The following is a 17,444-nucleotide window of genomic DNA, read 5'->3' on the forward strand; positions in this document are numbered from 1 at the left end:
AGTGCTTTCTATCAAGACCATATACTATGACACTGCCATTTCAGAAAGTCAGGTTCACTGAATATATTGAAAATTATATAACCCATTAAAACTATATGCCTTCTACAACAGACACACTGGACTGCATTACAATAAAGAGAATACGGGCTTCATCATAAAGTCCTAATTATAAATACATTTAAAGTATTGATAAATGCTTCATACACTATTTAATTTTTTTTTGTTATTTTTTTTTGTTATTAATGTACAAAAAGTCTATTGCTTTGTTAGTTTTATTCTGCTATACTTAAAACTGACACAATGTGAAGTGCTCAGGTTTGTAATATCTATTATTTGTTTTTGTCATTGGTAAAGCATTTAAAAATGAAACATTGATACATTATTAAAACTGAGAAACTGTTCTACTCTGTAGAGCTTCCTCTACCACATCTTTATTACACCATTATCAAAGTTCTACCATTTCATGCCTCATATTGCCTTCACTGTCTTTTCCTTCTTAGGGAAGAATGTTCATCAGTACAGCGTTTTGGTTTTCAATAAGAAATTATTCATTTTCTCTCGTGCAAATCTTAAAGACCATTTAAGAGAGAGACATTTGCTCTTTCTTTATCAATCTGCTCCGTATCATTTTTATGCATGTGGAAATCCACATCAAGGTAGAAGTGCTGTCCTTAGAACACCATCATCTGTTGCTACACGATGCTACTCTTAAGCATGAGATGAATTCTGACAGAACATGCGCAGACACAGGTCCCACTGGGAAACTGATGTTTACATACAAGCTAAAACAGTTGGCAACTCTGAATTTTTTATGATAGGCGTGATAACTTTACTCCCATTAACTTCCTCATCACAGAAAGAAGGTAATACTGACAAAAGTCTGGGACTTTGGTCAAGCCTCACCTCTAGTAGTTAAACACTCATAAAGCACAAAAAACAGATTCTAGAAGTTGGTACACAGATACAATGGCCATCGTGAAGAATTGCTAGTATTGTATTACAGCCTCATTAAAAACAAAATAATCAGCAATACAAACCCTGTGTTAAATGAAGCATGAACTGGTTAATGGAGAAAAAAAATTGAGAAGACAGCCACCAAGCCAACAGAGGTGAGGATCTGACTGAGTCTTTAGGGCAGATCTAAAAAGCACATCTACTAAAACCCTGCAGATGACAAAGTTTAACAGAGTTCCATGAAGTGATGGACTGAATGGAGAGACTCAGACCAGTAACTGAGCAGAGCTCTTACTGCCGTTTTGGGTAAAAAGGGCTTATTGTGACCATTAAGGGTCATCCTGGGGTCCAAGTAACTGTTTTATCTTTCTGTACAATATCAGTGTGATGATCAGCACTGAACTATTGTGTTCTTTTCCTTTTGTTCTTGTAGGATGTAAAAAAATAATAAAATCATAGAATAATTTCAGAAATCTATTCATAAATTGAGGGAGATAACTTGCAGGGAAAACCCTGTACTATACAGAATATTCTGTGCTCTTGTATGATTTTGTCAACTACACAGTGGTTGTCTTTGACAGAAATGAATACAAAATTAAGCTTAAGGCCAAATCTCTCTCTGTGAAGAGTATTAACACAATAAATAAACTAAAATACTCAAACTATATTTCGGAAGTCATTCTGACTAAAAATGTATGCTGCTCAGATGATACATTATTGGTAAGCACTTCATTGCAGTTCAGTTGGTGATGATTTATGGACTAATATACTGAGGAGGGTTGAATTAATAATCTAATGGTTCCATCTCACCTTGAATCTGTCACATTCTTTTTTACAGCAAGAAAAATTGTTTCAAAGATTAAAGTGCTGGTGGGTAAGATTGTCACAGTCCTTATGTATTTGTACAAGGATATATAGCCCCATCTCTAACTCCTCATAGCTGCAGTAAGTCTTAGTCTGGTAGAGGAATAAACTGCCTGTCTCTTGCTATAATGAAGAGAAGAGAAAAGAGAAAAATGTTTGAGCTGCTTTCCCCACTTGTGCAAGACTGGATGAAAATAGTCACAGGAAGCTGTAAGGCTTCTCTCCATTTATGGAAGAGGAATTTGGGCTCAAAGCAGGAAAACACCCTTCAAGCAGGCAGCACTCCAGCAGTGACTTGGATGCATTTTCACATTTAAGGATTGTGCTTTCACAAACCAAATAGACCATTTCAGGTGCTCCACACTCCTAGAGCTCCATGCTGTGAGATGCTGAGCGCTCTGCACAGCCTGGGAGATGCACAATGCACAACACTGAAACAAATGGACTCAGTCTGGGTATTTAAATTTTAGCAACAGTGCTCTGCAAAGGTTCCAAGAGCTGCATTTCTGAAGTGCATGAAGCTGACTTGAAGATACAGTTGCAGATCCTATCAGAGTCTTATGAGTAATAATGAGATTTCTCACCATTTAGAGCATACAAATGACTGAAGCTACTGCATTAAGTTATCAGAATGTTTTCCTGGCAGTTATAATTACAGAAAATAAACAAATATTCACTCACAGTTGTCAAATGAACAAGGCAAGATATTGACGGCATTTCTTTATACACTGCTACAATGGCTTAGCCAAGCACTTAGGCTAGTGCTTCCCTATTGACCCACAGTTTAATTTGCAAAGGTTTTAATTTATCTGCATTTTCCACCTCCTAGATAAAAAAAAATTGAGAGGGGGAAAAAAAGCACAAAAATATTTTAAAAATTACTTAAATAATATTTTTATCTCTTTCACTGATGAAAACAAACAAACTCAACAGTAACAAGAACAAAACCCATAAAAACCCAAACAACAATAAAAGGAGAGATGGCAAGGAAAAAATAGCAATATTCAAAAAATATTAAAATTAGATATTTCTATTGAAAAATATATTTAAGTTCTTCTTCAGTTGCTTTAAATGTCTGGATTATTGTCTCGGAATATTCTTACAGAACTCTAGTTTTGATTAAACAACTGTTGTTTCCAGTCTTCAGTTCTTTAATGCATGACTTTGAAAATTTCTTGATTGTTGTGAGATTTGTAGGTTGGAATACACATGGATACCAGCTTCATGCTCACATCAATCTTTAAATGGAACAAAAGTAATTGGGACAGGAAATCAGCCACAGAAAACAGATAAGGCTAATATAGTAATGGGGCCTAATTATTTTTTTTAAATGCTTCAATCTTCCTGTAGCCTAGTTTCTTCAACTCTCATTCACATAGTAGCAAAATTACATAGATATTAAAGTAATACTAAAATGCTTTAAGATTGAAGTCCTACAAGAGCTGATAGACCCACTCTTACAAAACTCATAGTTTAAAATTAGGCCAAACGTCACTAAGGCTTGCATAGCAGGAACACTTCAAACACCCTACAGAGAGTTTGCCATGCTTTTAACTTTTTGTGAAGGCATTAAGTGTCAAGGCCAGGAAAATCAGCCTTTCCTCCTTAAAATGTCTTGAGCAAAATAATCCAGGAGAGTTAAGAAGGACAACGGCCATTACTGAATTGAATTATTTGTCGAGATGGATGCTTGGAAGGAAAATTCCTCTTAGTCCAGGCCTTTGCACTGTGTGCTCAGAGTTATGTTCATCATCCCCTCTAATAGATCTGTCCTCCATATATGGTGGTGACTGCAGAATCCTCAAAATTCAGCAACTCTCTCTCACATCTGGCCACAAGCTGTTACTGACACAGAGGCTGAACAGTGCTTTTATGAAGAGCTGCACATGTGGAAAGCGTGGAATTATTGATTTACCAAATCTATATGAGTTTTAATGGAAAAAAAAAAAAAACCAACTTTGGAGCTTTAGGAGAGACTCATCTCTGGAAATACTGGCTGGTCATCATATCAGCCATTCTTATCTTTGGGTGATATAAATGGAAATTGAGAATTTAAGAATACTATGGAAAGGATGTTATACAATGGGTATGGGACATGCAATGCACTGTTTTAAAGGTTTATGTGAGCAATAAGTAAGTATATAAATCATGTATTATATGAACCACATGTATCAATACAAACACATTTATTTTCCAATGATTTCTTTTTCTCCCCCAGGTGACCCAGCTGTTATGAACACCTTTGCCATTAAAGGACTCTGGAATTAATCAGAAAAAAAATCCATTGAAATATTTCTTTATTGAAGTACCTTAATGTTGATGTTTTCATAAAAAGAAAGAAAGCTAAAAATCACTGCTGGAGGAGAGCTCTACTTGTCACTAATTTTGCTAAAGAATTTATCTTGCCAATTAGTTCTTTCTCACTACAACTTCCATCCATCTAAAAGCTGGCTTGCTACAACTCATCAGGATTCTAAAGCAATAACAAACACAGGGATTTTGTAAGCCAGAACTCATTTTATTCATGCTGTGTGCACTTCTAATTGCATAATATTAAAGCAGGGCTTGTAGGCAGGTGAACAGATAAAGAATAAACTCAAAAAAACCCCCAAACAATTAGGCTTTGTTCAAATCAATCACATAAAATTTATGTCCCAGAGTACACTGGACTCATTTAAAATTTACATAGGTGATGTTGTCATCTGACATGTCCCACTGAAAGGCTTCATCTACATTCTAATCCACAACTGCACCACTCTTAATTCCTGTATTTTCAGCAGTTCTTTGATATGCATAAATATGGAGTAGATTAGCTCCTTAAGAGAAAAATTCTCATCCTCCTCTGACAAATATAGTGAATTTCCTTTACTTATCCAAGTCTAGATGTGATTCTTTAGGGCCATGAAGGTAAACTGAACTCTGAATTACTTTTGTATTATGTTATTAAGTTGTTCAGTGTATTCCTTAAAGTGTGCTATTAGTCAGAAAAATCATGACTGAAATGCCACCCTTGCTAAGCCCAAGGGAGATTGATGAGTAAATCAGAGACAGGAATGTGTTTTCTGATTCCCAGATTTTGCAGACATTGACTTAACTATATCAAATTAGCAATTTACTGGGAATAACACTCACAAAGTCACTTAGGTGAATAAAGGATTCATAAGAATACAGCAATAGCCATTTCCCAAACCATTTTCCATTCCCTATCAGGGCTGGATGTTACCATTTGTTTATCTATAATTTAAGTATGATTTTAATAATGAAGGAAATAAATACATTCATTCAGGGGGAAAGCTCCCATTCATATTGATAAGGTTTGAGGTTGTCTTCTTGTTCACTGTATTTTGTCCAGGTCCTTCCCAAGAGGCTTTAAAATGCTCATGTGTAGAAAACAGATATGTACAACACACTTGCAGAGTCAGAGCACATCTGAGGGAAGAAGTTCCAAACACCCTACACAAAGCAGGGTGGACTGCAGCTGGTTACTTGGGCTTTGAGGATCTTTAAGGACAGAGGCTCCACAACCTCTAAGCAACTTATTCCACTGTTTGATTACAATTTAGAAACAAAACAGACTATTCTTACATTTAAGTGCAATCTCCTCTATTTCATTTTTCAGCCATTTCCCCTTGTCTTGTTTTCGTGTCCTTTAAAGCACTGGAAAGAGTCTGCCTCTAAATTTTCTTCTCCCACCAAATGTTTATAAAAAACTTGATAAGTTACCCTTGAGCCTTCTTTTCCCCAGGCTAAACAGTTCCAGCTCTCAGCCTCTCCTTGGATGACAGGTGGTCCAAGCCCTGATTCATACCCATGGTCCTTCACTAGACTTGTTCCAATATGGCTTTTTGTCTCTTAGGCCATGAAACCCAGGACTGTGGTATAGCACTCCAGATGTGTCCTCAGCAGGGGAGAAGGATGACCAGACCAAACCACTGTTTCAAAATCCAGTTTCTGGAATCAAGATCCACTGTTCTCATGCACTTCACACCAAAATAATTTTTTGTCCATCAAGTTAGAGGGAGAATTTCCTCCCACTAACTCTCCCAGAAAAAGCGTTGCTAATGCCCCAGTCCTCTCCTGTAACAAACCTTTTCCTACCTCTCCTCAACAAGATTCCTTTACATTTCCCTCCTGCCTCTTGTAGAGGGATGCCCATGTGGAAGCCCATGTGCTATATACCACCTTCTCCCCTTCACATACCCCTAAGTCTCTCTCAGAAACTCTCTAAATCTTTCCCACATAAAATAATCAAATAAACAAATAAAGCTCACATTCCCAGAACTTTAGGAACTTCTCACTTCAAAGTCTCCCAATATTCCTCACACCCATCTTTGCTCTGCCCTTCTTTATGTCCTTTCCACAGCTGCCCTTTCCCCTTGCATTCTGTACAAGTTATCTCCTTCTCCTGCCCAGGAGAAGGCCCTCTGGGGGCTCCATACTCAGCCTCACCAAGGATTTCCTGTCACATACTTTTAAGTTAAGGTTCTGAATTTCTGCAACGCTCCTGGTCTGTGCTTCTCTGTTTGGAGCATTAAAGTCTACTTGAGGTTGATAAAGCAAATGTTTAGAAGACACCTGAGTCCTTCACCATCACTAGAATTTCCCACCTTTTTCTGTAAAGCAAATTTGTTGGACACTAATCACTCCCTGAAAATTTGCAGTAGAGAAGCTAATATAGACATTAGCCTAGAGACATGATGAGCTGCACAATTTCCTCACACAATGTCAGTTTTACTGGCAAAAAAACACAGGGACTTGCTTGTAGAGCTTAAGCTATACTGATACAGAGTACAGTTGTTGTCAGGATCTCAAAGTCCAGTATAAAGCTTTTGCAATGGAAAACAACAACATTCCTGTATCACTACAAATTCTTATGTGCAATAAGCTGCACGTAGCCCAACTCTGCTTTACCCCTCAACTTTAGTAATGAAAAAATGCTAATTATCTTTGCAAACCTCTCAGGGCAATACTTGGTGCAAAGCAACTGGCCTTCCGAGCACATTCTTGTGCAGCATGTGGCCAGTCTTTTTTCAGTTAATTCTACTTGAGTTTAATGTCATGAAAACACCATTTAAAAATCTTTAGTACATCTTCTTGCTTCTCTTTTATCACTTGAGGACTAGAAGTTACTTCAGAAACAAGCTTTACCACCATTATTCTGTCCATCACAGCTTACATTCAAAAGTCAAAACTGAAGGCATAAACTAGGTTGCTGCTTTGAACAACTGAGCAATAAGCAAGTTTTGCACAGTAGGAAACCATTTGTAAAAAATCATTGAAAAATATTCAACATTAAAAAATAAAACACAAACAAACACAACAGCCAAAAATGAAAGGAGTGTACTATGTGTTTGCAGTATGATTTACTGTATGGTCGGCATCCCCTGTGAGCCTACACCACAGACTCATCCTTCTTATTCTTCTTACCTTGTAGGATCCAGCATCTGTCAACTTTAAACTTTTTTTTTTTTTTTAATTAAAAAAATACTAATCTCCTTCAGTATAGTACAAGTTCTTTCCATAATAATTATCATTACCTTTTACAGAAGCAGAATGAAGTATCTCATCCCTTATTTTATTCTTGAATGGCTCTTTTTCCTTCTGGACCATAGCTACCATAGTTCAGAGAGGCTCCCTGTAGGGAATCTTCACAGCTGAATAGAAAAACAGAAAAAATTGCTTGAAAGCGACTGTTGGAGTACACAGTGCCATCAAAAACCTATTGCCAAAAAATTTTGACGAGTATATAAAAGCAAATATCATATTCAGATACGAATATCAGACTATATTCAGAGTGGTGAGTATGTAACTCTTTGAATTGTTTGAACTCTTCTTTAGTATTATAATTTATCCTTCACTTAGAGTCACTGTAGATTTTCGTATTCTTTTTATATAAAAGGACATCCTAAATTATTTGGACTGTTTATGCCTGTGCTCACTGGGAAAAAGAAGGAGAATAAAACTGACAGCCCTGCAATTTCATTTTATTTGTATGAGAGCAGCAAGAGGAGAGCAGTTCCACAAGGCATAATAAGCCAGGAACCAAAGGTGACCACAACACTGGAAGTGCCCTCACTCATCAGGGCATGTTCCCAGAGGGTTTGAACACAGCAGGCAGGCATGGTGATAATAGCAGAGTCTATTTATAGTCTCAGACAAAGCAAGGTAATGAACCAGTTCCAAAGTATGACCTGGGAACACATACAGCAGATCAAGCCAAACAGGGCTAGAATTAGTGCTGCAAAATGGGCCCAATAGCCATCCAAAAGAAAGCATTAGGGACAAAGGCACCTAAAATATTGACCCAGAAATGCTCTAAGAAGCAGGACCAGAAACAAGACTAGAACCAGGTATACCTGTTACATAGCTCAGAGTAGGAGTGCCAAGCCCCAGCTTAAATGGAGCTCCTGAGATTACAGGCACACGGCATAGGTGGAAGCCCCAGGTGAGGCTGGTCAGGGAGACTATGGACTGGTAGTGCCCTCATGTCCCAGCCATGGCTCAATGCCAGATTATCACTGGTGTTAATATGCAGCATCTTCCCCAACAACTTAAATCATGCAAGATACAGCCTCAGAAAATATTTCAAAGCAATTTGGGTATGTGCTAGTCCCTTGAAGCAGCACTATTACCCCAGTCTGAAGTTGTGAGCATCTGCTTGCAAAGACCATTGTCTGAAGCACACCACATTACTCATCCTGGGAGCTGAGCTCCCTGCACTGAACTCCATCATCCTGAGAAGACAGAGCTGTTTGAGAAGCCTTGGTCAGCCTTGGAGCTCAGCTGCAAGGAGTTTGTGTAGAAGCTCTGCTGAGCTTTGTCTCAAGGCTCCTGCCCTTACCTATGCTGCAGTTGTGCTTGCTCCCTGCCACGCTGAAACACTCATCTTTTTCTCCTTTCTGGAAAAGCATAAGCTCCTGCTGCTCCAGGGACACATTTCTGCTCATGGGAAGAAATCTCAGTCTACCATGAACATGTCCTGGGAGCAACTCAAGGCCAACTCAATTCTTGGTTGTTGTACTGCTTCCCCAGTAAGTGCCATAGACAGTGTGCCATTGAATCTGAAGAGTTTTTCACTGGAAAATATACAACTCTCACAGATTATGCTAAATTGCAGAGCATGACCATGCTTCCCATCTTCAGGATTTAAGTAGGCCTTGATCTTATGTGGGGTGAGACCCAAGTGGACACCATATCCCCTTCCCTTTCTGTATTCATGGTTTAAAGAGGCAGAAAGCAGAAGGAAGCTGTATGGTGCACTCCACCATGTCTCTTACCTGTGTGTCAAACAGAACAGCACCTCACAAAATATAAATGTTCCACAGCTGATATAGGACCACTGAGAGAAGTCACAGTGAACATTCCAAGCTAACATAGTAAAATACTCAAATAAATGTTTAGAGAAAATACTCCAGACATATTAAAGATAAAATATAGACCAGAATCACAGAATCACTTGGGCTGGCATTTAGTCCAGCTTCCCTGCAATGAACAGGGACATCTCCAACTAGATCAGGTTGCTCAGTTTCATCCAATTGGATCTCTAATATTCCCGTAAATTGAGCATCTACTATGTCACTGGGCAAACTGTTGCATTTTCTCCACACACATCATAAATGAATTCTTATGTCTACTCTAAATCTACCCTCTGATACTTTCAAACCACTACCCCTTGCATTGCTACAGGCCCAACTAAGAAGTTTGTCTGCATATTAGTACTGAAATGCGCCAGTAATGGCTCCCCAGAGCCTTCCCTTCTTCAGGCTGAACAATCCCAATACTCTCATAGGAGAGGGAAAAACAAAAATTCTGATCACTTTTGTTGTGCTCCTCTAGATCTGCTCTAACTACTCCAGGTCTTTTCTGTACTGAGAACCCAAGAGTTGGATACAGCACTGCAGCTGGGATCTCACCAGAGCAGAGCAGAGCAGAGGGGCAGATCCCCTCCCTTGCCCTGCTGGCCACACTGCTCTGGATGCAGCCCAGGACACGTTCGGCTTTCTGGCTGCAAGTTCACACTGCCAGCTCATGTCCAGCCTCTCATCCACCAGCACCCCTAAGTCTTGTCCCCAGGGCTGCTTTCAACCTCTTCTTCCCCCAGCCTGTGCTTGATGCCAGGGATTGCTTGGACTGTGGTTCAGCACCTTGCACTTGGTCTTGTTGAACCTCAGAAGGCTCACACAAGCCAAATCCTCAAGCTTGTCCAAGTTCCTCTGAACGGCGTCCCACTCCCCACATGTGTCAACCACACCGCACAGCTTGGGGTCATTGGCAAGCTTGCCAAGGATTCACTTGATCCCACTTTGTCATTGATGTAGATAATAAACTGTACTGGTCCAAATATGGACCCCTGGGTGACACGACTGATCTCTGGTCTCCATCCAGGCACCGGGACTGATCACTGCACTCTGGGTGCACCCATCCAGCCAATTCCTTACCCACTGAACAGTCCACCCATCAAATCCATCTCTCCAATTTAGCAAGAAGGATGTTGTGTGAGGCTGTGTCCAAGGCCTTATTTATATGACTCCAGATAGATGACACCCTTGACTCTTCCTTATCTACTGATGTAGTCACTCAATACCTGCTGGCTGAGATAGAAAGTTGTGTGGGGAGCTTTTCCACGCTGCATTGGGTAGTACTAACTGGGAAAGGGAATTCAGCTCCCTTGCTCCTGTGGAGCATCTGCCTGAGAAAGTTAAACATGAGGCCAGTGGCTGCACCATACTCAGAACAAATAAAGTCAAACAGTTTCTACTCTAAACAGCAGTCTGATATCACATAAAAGGACACTGAGCATTGCTCATGTGTTTTGTAATGATTCTCTTAGAAAATTAATGTGTTTGTGACTTTCTATACTTGTTTTATTTGAAACACCAATGACTTTGCTATCAAGTATCAGCCTTTGTAAAACTTCATCAATTTATTCTTTGGATTAAGTACAGCCATATTAATTAGATTGCATAACAAATGCTTGTGGAATCTGAATACTCTGAAGGACTTGAAAGGAATAGCAATTTGTTTTGGAGAGGCTATTAAAATCAAGTCACTTGGGAGTGAACTGGAGATTTTAAAGTCTCCACCATGACTTCTGGAACATATTAGTGCTTTCATACAAAATGGCTCACTTTTCCTTCCCCTCATTCCTTCACTTTTTATCAAAATATGCTCACTTTCAAGCAACTGAAGCCATTATCTCACACCAGCATCACAAGTGGAAATTCTCTGATCATGTTATAGCCTCAGTTTAGTGCCTCATTCTTGCATGTAGTTGTGCAATTAAATTAGGCAGAACCCTTGAACAAACTGCTTCACCTGCCTTATGCTCATTCTCCCTCCATTCAGCAGCAGCAGTAATTCCCTGCTGGTAGCTTTCAGACATGGAAAAACTTGCTAATACACAGGAATAAGGTACGTCCAAAAAGGAGCCTCTGTCTTAAGCATTTGGCAACAGGCAACAGCCAGATAGACTACATCACGGCACAGGAAGAAATTATCCCAGCTAAAGCACTTCATTCTACCTTGATACAGTGTAAAGACCATGGACACGTCATTGAGGGAGTAGCTTTCACTGAGGGGAAGATAAGCCAGGTGCAGAACCGTTCTGCAGACTCATTTGAGCTTGATTTTTATCTCTTCCTATTGAAAATGTTGTTTGGCCCAGCCTTTACTCGGCAGTCAAGAATTTGCACCAAATTAGACACAGAGGCATTTAGATGTTTTTTGTCTCTGCTGCTCAGACTTCCCACTGAATGGATTCCCTTGCTCTTCAATTTGAGTGGCAAATGGAGATATTTGGCTTTACAAGCCATCAGTCTAGGTTGAGCTAATGGGAATAGGAGAAAGGCAGTGGCTATCCTCTCACTCCATTCCAAGACTTGCAAGGGAAGAAGCAGACTTTTCAGGTTTCATTAATCACATACATCTACAAAGCTTATTTTTCGGCAGAAAAAGGCTGTGATTCAGATATACAACATTAGCAACTTGTTTGCCTGGAGCAGCAAATCTTCCCTTACCAACCAATACCAGAATATTTCTGTTCCAAACAGTATTTTGGCATACTGCCTTTGTTGCAAGCAAATTTAGCTTATTGGGAACAGAGACCCCTTTTAAAATATAGTTTTCATCTCATGTCATCTTATCTAAGAAATTAGATGGTTGTCTCAGCCTAAAGTACACATTACTATTAGCAGTTAATGTGTCAACAAACATTGCACCACCACTGCCCATTGCCCTGTATGAGAATGTCAAAGAAAGTGAAAGGAATGTCATTCATTCATTGAGGGTCTGAGATGGAGGATTTAAAAAATGCATCAGAATAAGTTGAGATTTTAGCCCAGATAATTAGTTCCAGTAGGTACACAAAGGTAGACTTCTGGCTGAAACAGATATAGGAAGAAGCCCTTTCATAGCCACATTGTTCTGCTTATTGCTCAAGAAAACAGCTGGAAGTTAGGAGGGAGTTGTCAGATTTTACACAAGCTCAAATTGGGTGCCAGAACACACGAGTTTTTGTTCATCTTCCCTGTGTATTCAAATACAAAGTGCAAACTAGAGAGTGAGAAGGAATTCATATTCTCTTGACATCTGGTTACATTTCTTTGCAAATACTTAGTAAAGGAAAACCCTAATTAGGGTCTGCTCAAAAGACCACAAGGGACAATTTCAGGTAAAGGTGATTGGTTAACCTTGGTTGAATGACAGGTGTCCACCAAGCCACTCTCTCACAACCCTTCCATAGCATGACCAGGAGAAAACAAGATGAAAATTTTTATGAGTTAGGAACAGGGAGGTCACTCAACAATTTACCATCACAGTCAAAACAGACTTGTCTTGGGAAGATTAATTTACTACATTGACAATTAAAAATAGAATAGAAATGTGAACATAATATCACCTCACACTCCCCCCTCCAAAGCAAAAAATAATGGAACAAAATACAACCTATTTTCCTTCTACTCCCAGGCTCAACTTCACTCCTAACTCTTCAACCACTAGCCCTGTCCCGAGAGACACCAGGGGATGGAGAATGGGGGTTCCAGTCAGTTGATAACACTTCATTTCTGTGGCCCTTTCCTCCTCACACTGTTCCCTACTCCAGTATGGGCTCCCTCCCACAGGATACAGTCCTTCTCTCTGTGCTCCAGTGTGGGTCTTTCTCATGACCTGCAGTTCTTCAGAAACTGCTTCATCGTGGGTCCTTTCCACGGGGTACAGTACTTGAGGAACAGAGTGTTCCAGTGTGGGCCCCCCATGGGTCACAGATCCTGTGTGTGTTCCTCTACATGGGTTTCACCTCCTGCCAGGAGAGTGTGGGCTTTGCATGGGCTGCATCTTTCTTCAGAACACATCCATTTATTCTGTGGGCTGTAGGGACACAACCTGCTTTGCTATGGTCTTGCCACAGGCAGTAGAGAAACTTCTGTTCTGGTGGCTGGAGCACCTCCTCCCTCTCCTCACCTGACCCTGGTGCTGCAGGACTGTTCCTCTTCCATTTAACTCACTCCTCTCTCACAGCTGCTGCACTATGTTTTTTACCCTTTCTTGAACAGGTATCACACCAGCACCACCAGTAATGGGCTCACCTTTGGGCATCAGTGGGTCTATTTAAGAGCTGGCTGGAACTGTCTCTGTCCAATACAGGGACAACTCCTGGTCCTTTCTCACAGAATTCAACCCTGTAAACACCCTGATACTGAAATCTTCCCTCATAAAACCAATGTGGTCAGACAGTGCAGGTAGGAAGATACAGCTAGAATAAGATGCGAAATATCATATAGATATGGCTCATCTCCAGCAGAGAAACACATGCAAATTAAGTAGAGTTTTTCTTTAAATTATTGCATATCAGTGGCAAAGTCAAAGAGAAAAGGATGTTCTCATACACCCATGCAGATCAATACCACTTGCAGCAGCAAGAAATATTCACATGAATTGATAGTGCCAAAGAAGGAAAAGTATTTATGAGTTTACAGGTAGGGAAATGATTTTGTGTGATGGAGACAGCTAGAAAGAAAACCACATTAGCACATTGGTAGGGCACTGCAAATCAAAGGTTCCAAGCAGAGACTGTCTAGGCAATCTAATCACTGTCTAAGCAAACCATTAAGAAAGCTTTTGATTGCTTGTGAGAATGCCTCAGTAAAACAAATATGAATTATTCAGTCACGTCCTTATATTTTAATGCTGTGAAAGTAAATGCAAAAAAAAAAAAAGAAGCCATAAAATGCTTGTTACTTAGCTTCAAGTAATTTTCAATACACTAGCAATGTAAATTGTTTCTTTAAAAAAAAAAAAAAAAAACAAACAAAAAAAAAACACCAGCTAACAAACAAAAGAGAATGAAGTAAAAAACCCAATAGTATAGAACAGGAAAACAAAGTGATGCAGCTACTGCAATCAGCCTGTAGCATCAAATTTACCCAGAAATCTACAATACATTCATGGCTGGTCAGACCACCACATTTCTAACTGCCTTCAACTCTTGTCTAGTACATCTGTTTACTGCAAATCTTCAAAGTGTTATTTCCATAAAGGTGTTGACTTAGAAAGTAATAAAATCAAGAATTATGTACAGGCCTCATCAAAACTGCATTTTCTGGGAAGGACACAATTAATGGATATTTTTTCGTAGCAACATACTTGATAGAAACAAAATAAATTCAAATATCAGGAGTAATAGGTCCCACAATCTTCTATGTGCCTAAAAAGGCTTAGCATAATTTCCACTGAGAACAGTGGAAAGATTCAAGAGAAATCATTGGCAGTAGCAACTATATTCTGTATGAATTCTCATTCCTTTATATTTAAATACAGCAGGAACAAACACTTTGTCAGGATTTGAGTAGGAGAGTTAAAAATGCAGGAGTTTGGGGTCCAATTTTGTCCCAAAGGGAGTGAGTTTAAAATGCTTGTATGCTTTTGACAACCATTTCCTAGCCAAATATGTATATTTTTTCCAGTGGGCTATTACTTAGTTAATAAAATTAATAAATATAATATGGTCCAAAGACAAATAAACCCCAAACTCTCAAAGGTACTCTGTGGCATTTGTGACCCTCTAACTACAGCTCAGAACCTCTTGGAGTAGGTCTGGAGTGTGTTTTCACCTGCCAAGTCACTCCCTCATTGTCTTTGGCTACATCAGCAGAACAGGTCACAGTGTCCACAGCTACCCAAGTGAGACCAGAGGTGTCCTGGCCAGCTCCTTCCGTTCACACTACTTGGGCAGGAAGAGCTGTCCCACACATGCATTTCATCCCACACATATTCTCAGGTCATGCCAGTACAAGCACCTTTGCATCTCTGCTGGTGTGACAGATTTTCTGTCTTCCTATGCTGTTGTTACATTTCCCAGTTAACACAACCAGGACAGGAAAACAGCAGAAGCCTGTGCATTGCTAATCACCACACTGGAGCTGACTGCATTTCCAGGACAGTTGGCAATCCTTTCAAACAAGCATGCATATCAGAAAACAATCCTATTAGGCACTTGAAGATTCTTCAAGAAGAACAACAACATAGTATATGGAAGATTTAGTGTAATCATGCAATGGTTTTGGTCTAACAATACTAGCAAGAAATCTTAGAGCTAGACAGTTAATGAAGTAGTCTCTTCCTTCAATAGAAGCTCAGATATGATGAGCTACCCGATATTCATTTAGTACTCTTAAAATTTACATAAAGAATAGCTTGGGAAGTGGGAAGCTTTAGTTATTTTCTTGTTGCTGTACCACTCAAAGTTCAAATGAGCAATAAAGATGGTAAGAGTGAAGCGTCTTATCAAAATATGGATTCCTAAAATCTTTGTACTAAAAGTGAGATATACAGAGAAGAACTCTTTGTTTAAGGGAGAGGAAGTGTCAGTCAGAATGCCTTGCCTACATCTCTCAGGACTAAAAGACATCACTTTGTAGCTTGTAACATTTTTTCACCATGGAAGCAGTGTTTGAAATGGTACAAGGAAGACATTCTCTGAAGACTTTCCTTATCTATAGATCCTCTGGGTTTGACCTATCAAAGGTGTTGAGTTGATTGTTCTTTGGCCAAGCGAGCAGTGAAAAATGGAAAAAGAAGGAGAAAACCACAAAAACAGACTGAAAACCAGGCTACAGAAACAGACTGGATCAGCACTGAAAGATGAGCTTGTGCACAACACAAGCTGCATGAGAGGTTTGGAATTGTAAGCAAATACATAATCTCTTTGTTTTCCCCTTTCTTCAAAGAATCAAAACCTCACACACTCTTCAAAAATGGGTAGAAGGGTACACAGCCTGAGTGCAAATAGTATGGAATTGGTGCACTCAAAAAACATAACTCTCATTTTCTCAGTGCCTTGCTGGTGCCTGGTAAAACATATTGCCTTGTGCAGAAGCTTCTAACCTATATTTGTCTGTAACACAAGAAGAAAAGATTCTGCAGATAAGGCAAGAAAGAGGAAGGCAAAAATACTTATCAGTGTGGGTGAGCTTTAAACATACAGTAAACTAGCAAAAGATAAGCACTATACCAATGCTCATGCTCACACATTCCAGCTGCACAGGGAAAGGAAACATAAACAAGAGAGAAAACTAGCAAAATATTACCCAAAACCTTACAGGGAAGAAGCCATGTGCAAAACATATGCATTTTACCAGGAATCATTGCCAAAATGCATTTGTACTTAATCTAGTGGGTGAAGGGTGCCAAGTAACCCTACTGCCTTCTGTCAGCAGAACATAGAAAATGTTGAGAGGGCACTGGGGGACACAAAGGAAGAAAAATGCCACAAGCTCCTTCTGCTTCATCTAGAATACTGTTGAAAGCTATAAAATGTGTAGTACAACTACTGCAAAACATAAATCTAGGGATGTGGCTATTTATACAGTTCTTAGAGCAGTGCTAGTAGGCAAAAGAATGTCAAGAAAGAACACATTTTTCTTTTTCCCTTTTCCTTCTATTTTTCTGTTTATTTCACAACATTGCTCTGTTTCCTTTATCTGTTCTGCAAGACACAGTTTTCTTCCTAGAACTACTTTATTTTTATATTTCCTTCTTTTTATTCTTTCTTGTGCTCCTCCTGCTTTTGTATTTGTCTAGTTTTTCCGTGGTTTCTTTTCATTGTCTTTCTCTTCCTGGATTTCTCCCCTCCCCTCTCCCTGCAGTGGAGGCAGCAGCTGGGAAGCTGTGCCAGCATTAGCTTCCACAGTGAGCACCCATTAGGAATGTAATTGACTTGCTTCACACCTTTGCAATCAATTCCCCACGCAGCAGAAACCAAGTACTAAGTCCCCGGGTAGACCTACGCAGACTCACGTACCTGTTAAGGAAAAGAGATGCCTCAGCACCAAATTTCCAGTAAAACCCCTTGAACTGAATGATGTTTTGTGAAAGCACAGGAAAAGCCTCTGGGCAGGATCAGGATCAGGAAAGCTCCAGGAAGCACAGGCTGCAGTGGGAGTCAAAAGAGTTGTAAGGCAAGGCAGAGTGCAGGATGCTTTCAATGTCTGTGAATGAAGAACAAATGCAGAGGGAAGAAACCTATACATAAAATCTCTCGGTGATTATGATGATCTCCTTTAATGTGGTTGGACTATGGAGAATTTGATATGCTGTGGTTTTATTGGCAAATCAAACATGCACTGGCC

The 17,444-nt window shown here is 39.7% G+C and overlaps 1 long non-coding RNA gene across 1 annotated transcript in view; it reads right to left on the reverse strand.

Annotated features, from left to right (window-relative positions):
• Positions 1 to 6,740: 6,740 nt before the first annotated feature.
• The window catches only part of LOC121469373 (uncharacterized), a 31,248-nt gene continuing 20,544 nt past the window's right edge, over positions 6,741 to 17,444 (reverse strand). The window contains exons 4-5 of the long non-coding RNA XR_012054616.1: positions 17,117 to 17,245; positions 6,741 to 7,472 (exon numbers count right to left, since the gene is read on the reverse strand). This is a non-coding gene — a long non-coding RNA (uncharacterized lncRNA). The remainder of the gene's footprint in view (positions 7,473 to 17,116; positions 17,246 to 17,444) is intronic.

The sequence above is a fragment of the Taeniopygia guttata genome, chromosome 2 (genome assembly GCF_048771995.1).
Source record: "Taeniopygia guttata chromosome 2, bTaeGut7.mat, whole genome shotgun sequence".
NCBI classification, from domain to species: Eukaryota; Metazoa; Chordata; class Aves; order Passeriformes; family Estrildidae; genus Taeniopygia; species Taeniopygia guttata.